Source organism: Coregonus lavaretus (genome assembly GCF_964263955.1).
Source record: "Coregonus lavaretus genome assembly, chromosome: 5".
Lineage (NCBI taxonomy): Eukaryota > Metazoa > Chordata > Actinopteri > Salmoniformes > Salmonidae > Coregonus > Coregonus lavaretus.
Genome location: NC_139992.1, coordinates 55,223,686 through 55,239,674, shown reverse-complemented (window position 1 = coordinate 55,239,674; position 15,989 = coordinate 55,223,686).

The window sequence follows — 15,989 nt, the reverse complement described above, 5'->3', positions numbered from 1 at the left end:
CGCTAGCACACGCAATGCAATCAACAGCCGTGCCTCCTGCTCGCCTGTGCTGTGGCAGCCATCGAACTGCTCCCGGACTCACCTATTGCTGTTCACTGGACCTTATGATCACTCAACTACACAGCTGATGCCTGCTGGACTGTTCCTTTACACGGTACACCATCCTGTTTATCTGTCCTGTTTATCTGTTTAGCCTCAGCCCAAACTTTCGTCGCCATTACCAGTTGTTGTCTTAGCTCTCTCAAATAACACCTGTGATTGCTTTATGCCTCTCTCCCATGTCAATATGCCTTGCCTATTGCTGTTTCGGTTAGTTCTTATTATTCAATTTCACTGTAGAGCCCCCAGTCCCGCTCAACCTGCCTCAGATAGCTCCTTTGTCCCACCCCCCACACACGCGGAGATCAGCTCAATCGGTGCCTCCAGTGATGCTATCTCTTTCATCGTTACCCAACGCTTAGGTTTACCTCCACTGTACTCATATCCTTCCATATCCTTGTCTGTACATAATGCCCTGAATCTATTCTACAACGCTTGTTTGAGTTATTCACTGCGTTAGCACACTCCACCAACACTGATGTTCTAGCAGTGTCTGAATCCTGGCTTAGAAAGGCCACCAAAAACTCTGAAATGTCCATCCCCAACTACAAAATGTTATGTCTAGATAGAACTGCCAATGGGGGCGGAGTTGCAATCTACTGTAGAGAGCTCTATCATACTATACAGGTCTGTGCCCAAACAGTTTGAGCTTCTACTTCTAAAAATCCACCTTTCCAGAAATAAGTCTCTCACTGTTGCCACTTGCTACAGACCCCCCTCAACCCCCAGCTGTGCCCTGGACACTATATGTGAATTGATTGCCCCCCATCTATCCTCAGAGTTCGTACTGCTTGGTGACCTAAACTGGGATATGCTTAACACTCTGGCCGTCCTACAATCTAAACTAGATGCCCTCAATCTCACACAAATTATCAAGGAACCTACCAGGTACAACCCTAAATCCGTAAACATGGGCACCCTCATAGATATCATCCTGACTAATTTACCCTCTAAATACACCTCCGCTGTCTTCAACCAGGATCTCAGTGATCACTGCCTCATTGCCTGCATCTGTAATAGGTCCGCAGTCAAACGACCACCCCTCATCACTGTCAAATGCTCCCTAAAACACTTCAGCGAGCAGGCCTTTCTAATTGACTTGTTCCGGGTATCCTGGATGGATATTGACCTCATTCCGTCAGTAGAGGATGCCTGGTTGTTCTTTAAAAGTGCTTTCCACTCCATCTTGAATAAGCATGCCCCATTCAAAAAATTCAGAACTAAGAATAGATATAGCCCCTGGTTCACTCCAGACTTGACTGCCCTTGACCAGCACAAAAACATCCTGTGGCGTACTGCATTAGGATCGAACAGCCCCCGCGATATGCAACTTTTCAGGGAAGTTAGGAACAAATATACACAATCAGTTAGGAAAGCAAAGGCTAGCTTTTTCAAACAGAACTTTGCATCCTGTAGCACTAACTCCAAAAAGTTTTGGGACACTGTAAAGTCCATGGAGAATAAGAGCACCTCCTCCCAGCTGCAAACTGCACTGAGGCTAGGAAACACTGTCACCACCGATAAATCTATGATAATTGAGAATTTCAATAAGCATTTTGCTACGGCTGGCCATGCTTTCCACCTGGCTACCGCTACCCCGGCCACCAGCTCTGCACCCTCCGCTGCAACTTGCCCATGTTTGGTTTTTCAAATGACTGCCTCGCCTGGTTCACCAACTACTTCTCAGATAGAGTTCAATGTATCAAATTGGAGGGCCTGTTGTCTGGACCTCAGGCAGTCTCTATGGGGGTAACACAGGGTTCAATTCTTGGGCCGACTCTATTCTCTGTGTATATCAATGATGTTGCTCTTGCTGCTGGTGACTCTCAGATCCATTAATTGGAAACTGTGTTAACAAACCTCCAAACGAGCTTCAATGCCATACAATACTCCTTCCGTATCCTCCAACTGCTCTTAAACGCTAGTAAAACTAAATGCATGCTCTTCAATCGAACGCTGCTTGCACCCGCCCGCCCGACTAGAATCACTACTCTCTGCGGGTCTGACTTAGAATATGTGGACAACTACAAATACCTAGGTGTCTGGTTAGACCATAAACTCTCCTTCCAGACTCATATTTAGCATCTCCAATCCAAATTTAAATCTAGAATCGGCTTCCTATTTCACAACAAAGCCTCCTTCACTCATGCTGCCAAACATGCCCTCGTAAAACTGACTATCCTACCGATCCTTGACTTCGGCGATGTCATTTACAAAATAGCCTCCAACACTCTACTCAGCAAATTGGATGTAGTCTATCACAGTGCCATCCATTTTGTCACCAAAGCCCCATATACTACCCACCATTGTGACCTGTACACTCTCGTTGGCTGGCCCTCACTACATATTTGTCGCCAATCCCACTGGCTCCAGGTCATCTATAAATCTCTGCTAGGCAAATCCCTGCCTTATCTTAGCTCATTGGTCACCATAGCAACACCCACCCGGAGTATGCGCTCCAGCAGTTATATCTCACTGGTCATCCCCAAAGCCAACACCTCCTTTGGCCACCATTCCTTCCAGTTCTCTGCTGCTAATGACTGGAATGAACTGCAAAAATCTCTGAAGCTGGAGACTCTTATCTCCCTCACTAACTTTAAGCATCAGTTGTCAGAGCAGCTTACCGATCACTGCACCTGTACACAGCCCATCTGTAATTAGCCCACCCAACTACATCATCCCCATATTGTTGTTTATTTTGCTCATTTGCACCCCAGTATCTCTATTTGCACATCTCCTGCACATATATCACTCCAGTGTTAATACTAAATTGTAATTATTTTGCACTATGGCCTATTTATTGCCTTACCTCCATAACTTCCTACATTTGCACACACTGTATATAGATTTTCTATTGTGTTATTGACTGTATGTTTTGTTTATCCCATGTTTAACTCTGTGTTGTTTCTGTTTTTATCGCACTGCTTTGCTTCATCTTGGCCAGGTCGCAGTTGTAAATGAGAACTTGTTCTCAACTGGCCTACCTGGTTAAATAAAGGTGAAATAAAAAAATAAAATAAAATAAAACAAACAACAATGGGAAAGTAATTTTGCTTTGAAAGTTGATAAACTTGTAAAGTCACTTTTGAGAAAATTGCCTTTGAATGTTTTGTTAATAGTACTGGAGAGCCCATCTTTGTCTACACCCATTCAATATCGTTCACAACCTTTTAAGCTTTAGCCCCACCAATCTCTTTAAGGGTTGATCCGAGCGTTCTGTACTAACAACAGAAGTCAAGCACCCAAGCTAACTTGCTAGCTACTTCCAGACACAAATGACAGAACAGCTCACTGTACATTACTCGCCCTAGCAGAGCTGGTTAGGCTGTTATGTTATCCAGAGTGTTGGTGACTGCAACTGTGCTGTCAGATTGTCAGTTCGTAAATTCAAAACGTGTCGCTCTCCGAGTGTTCAGAGCGCACACCGGACGCTCTGGCCGATGAGTAGGGTTGATCCGAACGTTCTGACCTCACAACGGCAGTCAAGCACCCAAGCTAACTGGCTAACATTGGCTAGCTTACTTGCTACTTCCAGACACATGATGAGAGAAAACCCCACTCTAACCATTTTACTCGCCCTAGCAGAGCTGGTTAGGCTGTTTTCATGTTATCCAGAGCATTGGTGACTGTAACTGTGCTGCTGGCAACAATTTAATTGCACTTCTTTGCCGACGTTTACTGACACCGACCATATTCAACAGGTGTTGAGTGTTTGTAAATTAATCAGTTAATCTGCAGGTAGCTAACCAACCAGGTTCAATGTTAGCTAGCTAACATTAGGCTATAGCTAGCTAAGCAAATGTCTCTGAGATACGAATAATATGGTCATACACAAAACATTAGCTAGCGAGCCAGCCAGCTAACATTAGCTAGCTAGCTAGGTAAACAATAAACCATAATCACAACTCATGACGTTACTACCCTGCATAAATCTGCAGGTAGCTAACCATCCAGGTTCAATATTAGCTAGGTAACATTAGGCTTTAGCTAGCCAAGCAAATGGCTCTTTCTTTTTAAAATTAGAAACGTGTAATATCTGAAAATGTAGCTAGCTAGACTATCTTACCCGTATACATCATTCATGGATGGACACATCTCCTGTCGGATGCCATGGTTGCCCTTAGTTTGAAGATGTAATCCGGAGACAGGTGTTTTCTCCATCCCCTTAGCTATCATACTCGAATTCCACTGATTTCAAAACTCAGTCCTCCAGAAAGTGGAGAACACTTATGCAGTTTTAATACACAATAAAAAAAAATTAAAGCCACGTTAGACAGGTGCGGGCCTGCAGTATGATGATAATGCTGATAATTTATGGTTGGGATTACCTGTGCGGGACTTGGGGTGTTGATAAATCAATGTCTCAGCGCAGGCTTGAAATGTGAGGACAGGGTCCAAGCACCAAGATCAAAGTTATCCACAAAAGTAACTCCAACAGAGCTACAGTAGACTCGTAGCCAGTTGTGTAGTGCCAGCAACCTACTGAATCTTTCGCTGCCACTACTCAGTGATGGCACTGGGCCTGAAATAATTGGATGCTTGTTGGAGTCTTTCAGAGTTCCAATCAGTTCTTTAAAATCCTGTTTCAGCCGTTCCGAGCTGGCCATCCTAATGTTATTAGATCCCATATGGACTACGACAGCGACAGCCCCCGTGTTCTGGCATTGAACGGTAGGAAGCAGCCTGGTGATATCCTGTACCCGAGCCCCAGGATAGCGCAAGGTTTTTGCCCCGGAAACAGAGATGTTTCTCACCATAGAGCTGCCAATTATAACAGCTGGTGAGATGGCAGAGGAGGGTCAGCAGTTTTTGTGCCTCGAGCCGTCCGCAAAACCCATTGTGGCTGACGTAGGAGCTGGTGCGTCAGACACCCTCGAGATCCGGATAGAGGAGGTGCGCAGCGGATCCGAGGCCAAGTCCCCCTGGGAATGTGGAGGATCCAAGGCAGACTCCCCCTGGGAAGGAGTCCAGATAGGGGGCGATGGTGCGGGAATCTCTGAAGCTGGATTTGGGCCAACTGGATTTGGGCCGGGCTTCCCAACACCAAAAAGTTTGACTTGCTACAGGCCACTTTCCTCCATTTGGCCTACGGCGGGTGATGTGCTTCCATGGCTGGGCAGAAGGATTGGTGACAGTATCATCCTTTAAATCCACCAGAAGCGACGGTCCTGCTCCATTTCCCAGGGGAGTGGGAGACTTCTTCGGTGAGGGGTCCCTGGAAGGCATTGCCATTCAATCAAGGAGTGTTGACATGGCGGTGATACTCTCAACACATCGAACGGCATCCAGCTGTGGTGTAGAGAAGGAGAATGTAGGTGGGGGTACTTTCCCCAGTAGATTAGCCACTTCTTCCCTATAGTCCTCCGCGAGTAAACAACTGCATCGGAACTCCGGTCGGTCCACATTGTCCCGGGAGAAAGCATAGCATATACAGCTCCTGCAGTGCATGAAACACTTGATTTGTCCTCTGAAGACTCAATGCGAAGCGACATAGCAACTCAATCCATGTCGCAGATATAGCTATTTACAGGCTAAAAAAATCGAAAATAACTGATGTATTACTTCTGACGTATACAGGCCATCGGTAAATACACCCGATACGAAATAGACTCTAGACTGTTAAACTTAACTTTTTGGATGAGAAAATCATGCATCAACCACCGCCATGAGAGACTTGGTTTTTGAATGAAGAGTTTGGCGTTCGACTAGCCATGTGTGACATGCACGCGCAGTTACAAGCCTGCTAGAGCTAGTGGCAGGCAGACGAGCACTATCCACCGTCATAGTACAGATCAAGCCTGACCTGGAATTTGAAGCGAACTGAAGCTGGCTAGCTTTATAAAAGTAGATACCACGCTGGTGACAGACACAGCGAGACTCACACTGACACACACACTAGCCACCATTCCCTTTTATCTCTCTCTGTTAGTCTAATGGCTGGGATGCCAGTGAGATGTTCAACTAGGAGACGTACGGAGTCAACTCCACCTGTGGCTTCCTCTCCATGTACAAGTGAGTATCCTCCCCTCAGCTCCTCAATGGCTCCTCAATCACTTTTTAGGTTTAGTAATGCATTATTTGCCTCGACAAGCACCCCATTTCCAACCAGAATACCTGTATTTATACTGGAATGCCTTACTGTCAATTTTCTCTCCTTCCCATCTATCCTTCTCTCCCCCCTCAGTATTCCTTTGGAGAGACCCTAGGACCAGGATTAAGAAATGCTGTTCTATTTAGACTAATCACATTCCCAAACTCACCTCTCACTGGCTATCGTATGTAGACATGATCCAAGTCTGTGAACGCATTGACCCTACTTCAATGAATGTTTGTTAAAAATCAAAATCAAAATGTATTTATCACATGCGCTGAATACAACAGGTGTAGATTTTACCATGAAACGCTTACTTACGAACCCTTTCCCAACAATGCAGGGTTAAAAAGTAAGAAAAATTAATAAATATTTTCTAAACATTAAATAAATAAATAAAGGAAATAGTAACACAATAAAATAACAATAACGAGGCTATATACAAGGAGTACCGGTACCTGTTTGCTTTCTTTGCAGATCACAGGTATGTAGGTTAGATATGAGAGCATTCCTTAGTTTTTAAGAAGTTTCAGTGTTGTGACGGTCTGCAAACAAAGTAATTGTGACACTATAAATGTTTTTCAGGTGATCATGGGGACAGTCTTATCATGGAGATGGGCAACTGGTCCTCGGAATGCAATTAGTTTAATCAGGTGTGTTAGCTGGGGCTGTAGAAAAAGTGTGAAACCAATCAGACCCCAGAGGGCTGGAGTACCACGATGAGGATGACCAGATCGAGAAGGAATCAACAGACTCGACGCAAGATCCAGCATGATCTTATACAGGGCTCTCCTGGAGAGTTACCATCTTCTAGGTTTTCTCCAACCCTAATCTAGTGCACCTGATTCTAATAACTAGCTGGTTGATAAGCTACAGGAGGGTAACTCTCCAGGAGAAATGGACCTCCACCTAGTCCCCCCACCCTTTTCTCTTCTAACCTTTCTCCCTCTACTATAGCCGTCTTTGCTGATTGGACTGAGAGTGATGGAAACACAGACAGCTTGCTACTACAACCAGCCCTGAGAACAGTCTCGGTTTCCACTAATGTGATGCCGCAAACCCGGGAGCCTGGCTAACGTTACAATGTCAACTATCGAAACAGATCCAATTTCAATAAAGGCTATCAGTTATTACATAAATGGAATAAGGCACAGTCAGTATTCCTCCTGTGTACAGTTGTTACAAAAACTCTCATTTGCTATGCAATTAAAATGCAATTACCAAAGTATTATGTAACAACATGCTAAGAAAATGTTGCTCCAAAAGTAGTTACAGTTTTATTACACAGGCACAAGAAACGTGTAATGTTAAATGTTACTGAGAACACTAACAGTAACAAAACATGGCTATTAAGTGTCAAAATAAACTGCCGTCTTGAATCAACAACAGACAAGGTAGGTGGAAAAACATGTAAGTTTGTATTCTGAGTAAACAATCCCTTTAAATATGTTATAGTGTGTTTGAAACAAGAACACTTCCCATCAGATGGACAAAGGGTTTCAAAGTTGTTTTTGCTAAGCAACCAACTGTCACACCCTGACGTATGGAACTCTTGTATGTTGAGTCAGGGTGTGGAGATCTATGTGATGCATTCTATGTTTGTATTCTAGGTATTGTGTTTCCATGTTTGGCCGGGTGTGATTCCCAATCAGAGACAGCTGTCGCTTGTTGTCTCTGCTTGGGGATCATACTTAGGTAGCCCAGTTGCCTACTATGTTTGTGGGATCTTGTTCCGTGTTGGCTTGTATGTGTATAGCCGGAGGACTTCACATTACGTTGTTTATTGTTTTGTTGTATGTTTATTGAGTAATAAACATGTTCGCATACCACGCTGCACCTTGGTCTGACCCGTCTCTCAACGATCGTGACACCAACTTGCTTTTTGCAATGTTTGCAAATGGTTTTGAATTTCTCTGCAGTATTTTTGGATATCATCAAATTAACCTTTTCATGTTCATGTTGAAATAGTCATACAGTAGCATCACAACGTATTTATACTATCTGTACAAAATATAATTGACTTCATTATGTACACCCGGAGAATGGACATCATTTACAGAATGCTCAGATAGAAATGTTTGTGTGTAGATAAAATATGACCGTCAGATTGGAAAAGTGTAGGACATTGTGTTCTATTCATTCTATTTATGTCTTCAACATGCAGTTCCAGATACAACCCTGGCATTAGTTGAAAGCAGCCAATCCAATAGTTTCTGAAAAGTAGTCACATCCTGAGATCTGTATTCCAATATTTCTTTGAAGTATTTACATTCTGAGATCTGTATTCAAATAGTTTTGAAAAGTAGTCATTTTTGGGGATCTTTATTCAAATATTTGTAGTCACCTCTAAATAACTATTTGTTCTCCCCCCAAAATATTTACTTTCCAAAAAGCATAGTTAAAACTATAGTTATCCCAGGTCTGAATTGCATCATAAAATGCTAATTGTGATTGGTAACCTGATAATTTACAGTAAAACCCCTCTTACCTTCTCTAATGGTCTTCCCACGCTTTGGATGGTCTCTCCTGGCTTCAGAGCAGAGCATCAGCATAGACAAGAGCCAAGCGAAGAGTGCACTGGTACACATGGCATACTACCCTAAAACATATCCCGATATATACAGTACACTGCTGACCTTTTATGTGCACACACACACACCTCCCCCCTTTCTCTGTAGATACACACTCCTGACCCCTCTCTATGCAGACACAAACAGATACACACACACACACCTGCCCCCTACTCCTAGACACACGCTCTGTATCCTAACCCTTAGCTTCACAGACGCACTCTCATAATCTGAGCTACTGTCACTAGCCACCACAGAAAGACACAGTGTCAGCCACATCACATCAAGACACCTCCACACTCTTAAAAAAAAGTGCTATCTAGAACCTAAAAGGGTCATTCAGTGGAGAACCCTTTGAAGAACCCTTTTTGGTTCCAGGTAGAACCCTTTTGGGTTCCATGTAAAACCCCTTCCACAAAGGGTTCTACATGGAACACAATAAGGCTTCTCCTATGGGGACAGCCAAAGAACCCTTTTGGAACGTTTTTTTCTAAGAGTGCACCTACCTCAGAGGTGCTGATCATGTGACGTGTGATGCCTCACCCACTGCCCTCCTGCCATACCCGTGATGCCACAGTGTATTCCTGCTCTTGTGATAAAAGGGCATCCATACACACAAACACACACAAACAGGGGGGCTCACAAGATACTAGACGCCCACCTTGCTGTCCTCCACCAAAGGCTGGTACTATGTGCAAAATGTGTTCGTTTTAGGGGTAAACAAAGGCACAATAACCTTGGTGTTCCAAGGCTCTCTTTTTCACGCACAAATACCAGTATTAGGGGCAAAATGTTGTGTCAACACCGACGGCATAGGACACCATTTTATTTTATCATGAAGCTTTGTTGCATCTGAGCTCCCCAAAGTTCTGCTCTCGAGCTTTTCAGTCACATAGAGGCGAAGGAGTAGATACTGTCTGATGGGTTTGGTGTACAGAATATTACAATACATGTATCTGCTCCCAGTAACGTGATTATTGGGTCCTCTTCTGTGAATTCACTTCAACATGACTTTTTATGGCAAGGATTTCTTACTGTATTCTTATCTCGTATGAGACGGTGTGAGTGTGTGTGTGTCTTCATCTGTTAGATGATCACCTGAGATGTGGTCCAGTTACCTAGCTGACCCTTGCAGAGTGGAAAGAGTCTGTGAGTCAAAAGTTCCCTCTCCATCGCAACATCACTGATATGAGAGATATCACTCCATAGCTCTTAACCACAGATATGCTAAGATGACACTTCTGTAAAACCTCATATGTGAGTACATCTCCTTTTTCTTTGGGTTTCATTTTTTATTTTTGGGGTAATAATGATAAAGACAAACAACATACACAAAGCACACATAAACAAAACGAAATGAAGTAGCAGCAGATACAATCTGTACAAAGCAGCTAGTACAGGAAAGTTGTGGGCGTACCAAGGCCGGCATACCATACTTCCTTGCCCGTCCAAATGAAAATATTTAAATATTGATAATGTATTTGACCGAGACGTGCGCCGACAGAAAGACACATTAATCTCAGATAAAGCATCCGAGTGAGTGAAACAGCACCCCTCTGTCTCAGTAAGTGTAGCCTATGTATCTTATGCTGTCCGGTCAAAATGAGTATAGCATGTCATAATCTTTTTTGGCCAGACAGTATCAGATAAATAGGCTAAATACAGTTAATTCGGAAAGTATTCAGACCCCTTGACGTTTTCCACATTTTGTGACGTTACAGCCTTATTCTAAAATGGATTAAACTGCTTGTTTTTTTCCCTCAACAATCTACACACAATACCCCATAATGACAAAGCAAAAACAGTTTTTAGACATTTTAGATAAAATCTAACTGAAATATCACATAAGTATTCATACCCTTTACTCAGTACTTTGATGAAGCACCTTTGACAGCGATTACAGCCTTGAGTCATCTTGGGTATGACGCTACAAGCTTGGCACACCTGTATTTGGAGAGTGTCTCCAATTCTTCTCTGCAGATCCTCTCAAGCTCTGTCAGGTTGGATAGGGAGCGTCACTGCACAGCTATTTTCAGGTCTCTCCAGAGATGTTCGATCGGGTTCAAATCCGGCCTCTGGCTGGGCCACTCAAGGACATTCAGAGACTTGTCCCGAAGCCACTCCTGTGTTGTCTTGGCTGTGTGCTTAGGGACGTTGTCCTGTTGGAAGGTGAACTTTCGCCCAAGTCTTAGGTCCTGAGCGCTCTGGAGCAGGTTTTCATCAAGGATCTCTCTGTACTTTGCTCTGTTCATCTTTCCCTCGATCCTGACTAGTCTCCCAGTCCCTGCCGCTGAAAAACATCCCCACAGCATGATGCTGCCACCACCATGCTTCACCGTAGGGATGGTGCCAGGTTTCCTCCAGACGTGACACTTGGTATTCAGAACAAAGAATTCAATCTTGGTTTCATCAGACCAGAGAATCTTGTTTCTCATGGTCTGAAAGTCCTTTAGGTGCCTTTTGGCAAACTCCAAGCGGGCTGTCATGTGCCTTTTACTGAGGAGTGGCTTCCGTCTGGCCACTCTACCATAAAGGCCTGATTGGTGGAGTGCTGCAGAGATGGTTGTCCTTCTGGAAGGTTCTCCCATCTCCACAGAGGAACTCTGGAACTCTGTCAGAGTGACCATCGTGTTCTTGGTCACCTCCCTGACCAAGGCCCTTCTCCCCCGATTGCTCAGTTTGACTGGGCGGCCAGCTCTAGGAAGAGTCTTGGTGGTTCCAAACTCCTTCCATTTAAGAATGATGGAGGCCACTGTGTTCTTGGGGACCTTCAATGCTGCAGAAATGTTTTGGTACCCTTCGCCAGATCTGTGCCTCGACACAATCCTGTCTCTGAGCCCTACGGACAAGTCCTTCGACCTCATGGCTTGGTTTTTGCTTTGACATGCACTGTAAGCTGTGGGACCTCATAGAGACAGGTGTGTGCTTTTCCAAATCATGTCCAATCAATTGCATTTACCACAGGTGGACTCCAATCAAGTTGTAGAAACATCTCAACGATGATCAATGGAAACAGGATGCACCTGATCTCAATTTCGAGTCTCATAGCAAATGGCCTGAATACTTATGTAAATAAGGTATTTCTGTTTTTTTTTTAAGTTTGCAAACATTTCTAAAAATCAGTTTTCACTTTGTCACTATGGGGTATTGTGTGTAGATTGATTAGAAAAAAAATTATTGAATCAATTTTAGAATAAGGCTGTAACGTAACAAAATGTGGAAAAAGTCAAAGGGTCTACATTCCGAATGCACTGTATAGTAAGACAGAGGAGTGCTGATTCGCTCACTCTGATTCTTTTTCTGAGATTGTTGCATCTTTCTGTCGGCGCGCGTCTCAGTCAAATAAATTATCAATATTTAAATATTTGTATTGGATGGGCAAGGAGGTACAGTAAGGTGGGCCAGGCCCCATAAGGCCTTCCCATAATGCCATTCAAATAAACTATCAATATTGAAATAAATATGATATAGTTTCAGCCTTGCGAATTGAAGGAAAGTTGACAGGTGCACAATCTACTGTTCGGATGCTGGAATTATTTTGGACTGTCTATACAGAAATCAGTAAAATAATTCAAAATACTTCACCAGAGAGCATGATTCAGCCACAGAGGAACATTACATTCCTCAAAAAAATTCGGAATTGTTTCACATCACAAGTGCATAGGCCTATGCCTATTTGGGAAGGCCGCAATTTCCGCAGCGCACATGGCAATACGCCTAGCTGGTTATTGAGTTGCGGCTGTCAGTGAAAAGCATCTCAAATATGTGTGGAGATAATGTATCTTTATTATAATTTAAAATATTGAGACAAGAAGAAGGGGAAGGGTAGGTGGTGAAGATAGCCTTTATGTGCGTCTCTGTCCAGAATGCATCCTCAACTCTCCAGAATGCCTTAGCTGTCTCCCACCAATTCTTGCGCATTCATCATTTCATTTTGTGAATTGTTTGCCCTTTGATTGTTTATTTTTTATAAATTCTCCATTACATACAGTATGTCACCAGTAGTAAATGTACTGTTAATCCCTGTCATTTGGTTACATAATAACTGGCTAATGTTGGCTAGCTTGCTAGCTACTTCCAGACACAAATGAGAGAATTGACCATTTTACTCGCCCTAGCAGAGCTGGTTAGGCTGTTTTTATGTTATCCAGAGCATTTGTGACTGCAACTGTGCTGTTGGCAACGTTTACTGACACCGGCCATATTCAAAGGTGTTGAGTGTTCGTAAATTCATGAGTTATTGAGCTCTGGCACACTCAGACGAGAGTGCTCTGAAATTGGAGTAGATAGCCAGAGCTAATTTACCAGCTATGTCTATCAACAGTTGTCGCATTAACATCATGAACATTCCATTGAAATGGTTACTTGCATAGTGGAGTATTTTGTTAAGACATGTAGCTAGCTAGCTAGCTAGCTAAACAATGAACCATAATCCCAACTCATGACGTTACCACCCTGCATGAATCTGCAGATAGCTTGCCAACCAGGTTCAATAATAATAATAATGTGCCATTTAGCAGACGCTTTTATCCAAAGCGACTTACAGTCATGCGTGCATACATTTTTTGTGTATGGGTGGTCCTGGGGATCGAACCCACTACCTTGGCGTTACAAGCGCCGTGCTCTACCAGCTGAGCTACAGAGTCAGCTAGCTAACATTAGGCTATAACTAGCAAAGCAAATGGCTCTGAGATATGAATAATATTACTACACAGATCATACACGTGACGTTAGCTAGCGAGCCAGCAAGCTAACGTTAGCTAGCTAGCTAACAGTAAACTAACTTGAAATTAAAATGACTTTCTGACAAAATGAGAAACGTGTAATATCTGAAAATGTAGCAAGCTAGTCTATCTTACCCGTATACATTAATTTCATAACCATAATTTATACGTTTTGTAAATGTGTTCATTGTCTGTTGTTTGGATTGCTCCATGTGGGCAATGAGCATGTGTCAGGTTTCTCTGTCCTGTTAATGTAGAAGTACCTGACCTGCTGTGCGCAAAGGTAAGAAAGTGCCCATTTGGGGATGTCGAATTTCTCATTGTCTTAACCCTTTAGACACCAATCTAATTCTAAAATCTGGTGTAGATTATTGAGAATTTTCTCACACATTTCAAACAATCAGACATAGCTCAAAAACAAAGAACAAATAACAAATACATGTTAACTTACTTTTAAAGAGCACAACCTCTCTTTAATATGACACCACATTCATGTCAATAGGAATAACACTCATTGTGTCTTCCATTGTGTAAAGACACTCACCTATCAAAAAACTATTAACAATCAACACAACATAAAACCATGGAGTATTTAAATTGTAGTAAATTTGACTAAATTACTCATTCAAAATGTACCAAGTATAATATATTATACTTATAAATATTACATATAAATAAAACAATTATCCAAAATATGACCAGAGGACAATATTCAGAAGCATTTCAAAACCCACACAATGTATATTCAGAATGGCGCCGGTGGAGATGGCTGCCCTTTTATGGGCTCCTAACCAATTGTGCTATTGTGTGTATTTTTTAACATTATTTGTAACTTATTTTGTACATAATGTTTCTGCCATTGTCTCTTATGACCGAAAATAGCTTCTGGATATCAGGACAGCGAGTACTCACCTCGTACTGAACAAAGATTTTTTCTTTAACGAGTCGGACGCAAAGGATTTACTTCAGACACCCGACAAGGCCCAAATCCTCGTCATTCGCATGAAGAAGAGACAGAGATATTGGGGACGTAGGTCGGGGTGCCTTGTAAGGATCCGACGGCGAGTGGGTAATCTTCCTCTACCATCAGTCCTACAGTTGAAGTCAGAAGTTTAAATACACTTAGGTTGGAGTCATTAAAACTAGTTTTTCAACCACTCCACAAATGTCTTGTTATCAAACTATAGTTTTGGCAAGTCGGTTAGGACATCTACTTTGTGCATGACACAAGTAATTTTTCCAACAATTGTTTACAGACAGATTATTTCACTTATAATTCACTGTATCAAAATTCCAGTGGGTCAGGCGTTTACATACACGAAATTGACGGTGCCTTTAAACAGCTTGGAAAGTTCCAGAAAATGATGTCATGGCTTTAGAAGCTTCCGTCATACCGCTCTGGAAGGAGATGCGTTCTGTCTCCTAGAGATGAACGTACTTTGGTGCGAAAAGTGCAAATCAATCCCGGAACAATATAATATATTAATAATATGCCATTTAGCAGACGCTTTTATCCAAAGCGACTTACAGTCATGCGTGCATACATTTTTGTGTATGGGTGGTCCCGGGGATCGAACCCACTACCTTGGCGTTACAAGCGCCGTGCTCTACCAGCTGAGCTACAGAGGACCACAACAGCAAAGGACCTTGTGGATATGCTGGAGGAAACAGGTACAAAAGTATCTATATCCACAGTAAAACTAGTCCTATATCGGCATAACCTGAAAGGCCACTCAACAAGGAAGAAGCCACTGCTCCAAAACCACCATAAAAAAGCTAGACTACGGTTTGCAACTGCACATGGGGACAAAGATCGTACTTTTTGGAGAAATGTCCTCTGGTCTGATGAAACAAAAATAGAACTGTTCAGCCATAATGACAATCGTTATATGTGGAGGAAAAAGAGGGTAGCTTGCAAGCCGAAGAACACCATCCCAACCGTGAAGCATGGGGGTGTCAGCATCATGCTGTGGGGGTGCTTTGCTGCAGGAGGGACTGGTGCACTTCACAAAATAGATGGCATCATGAGGAAGTAAAATTATGTGGATATATTGAGACAACATCTCAAGACATCAGTCAGGAAGTTAAAGCTTGGTCGCAAATGGGTCTTCCAAATGGACAATGACCCCAAGCATACTTCCAAAGTTGTGGCAAAATGGCTTAAGGACAACAAAGTCAAGGTATTGGAGTGGCCATCACAAAGCCCTGACCTCAATCCTATAGCAAATTTGTGAGCAGAACTGAAAAAACGTGTGCGAGCAAGGAGGCCTACAAACCTGACTCAGTTACACCAGCTCTGTCAGGGGGAATGGGCCAAAATTCACCCAACTTATTGTGGGAAGCTTGTGGAAAGCTACCCGAAACATTTGTCCCAAGTTAAACAATTTAAAGGCAATGCTAACAAATACTAATTGAGTGTATGTAAACTTCTGACCCACTGGGAATGTGATGAAAGAAATAAAAGCTGAAATAAATAATTCTCTCTACTATTACTCTGATGTTTCA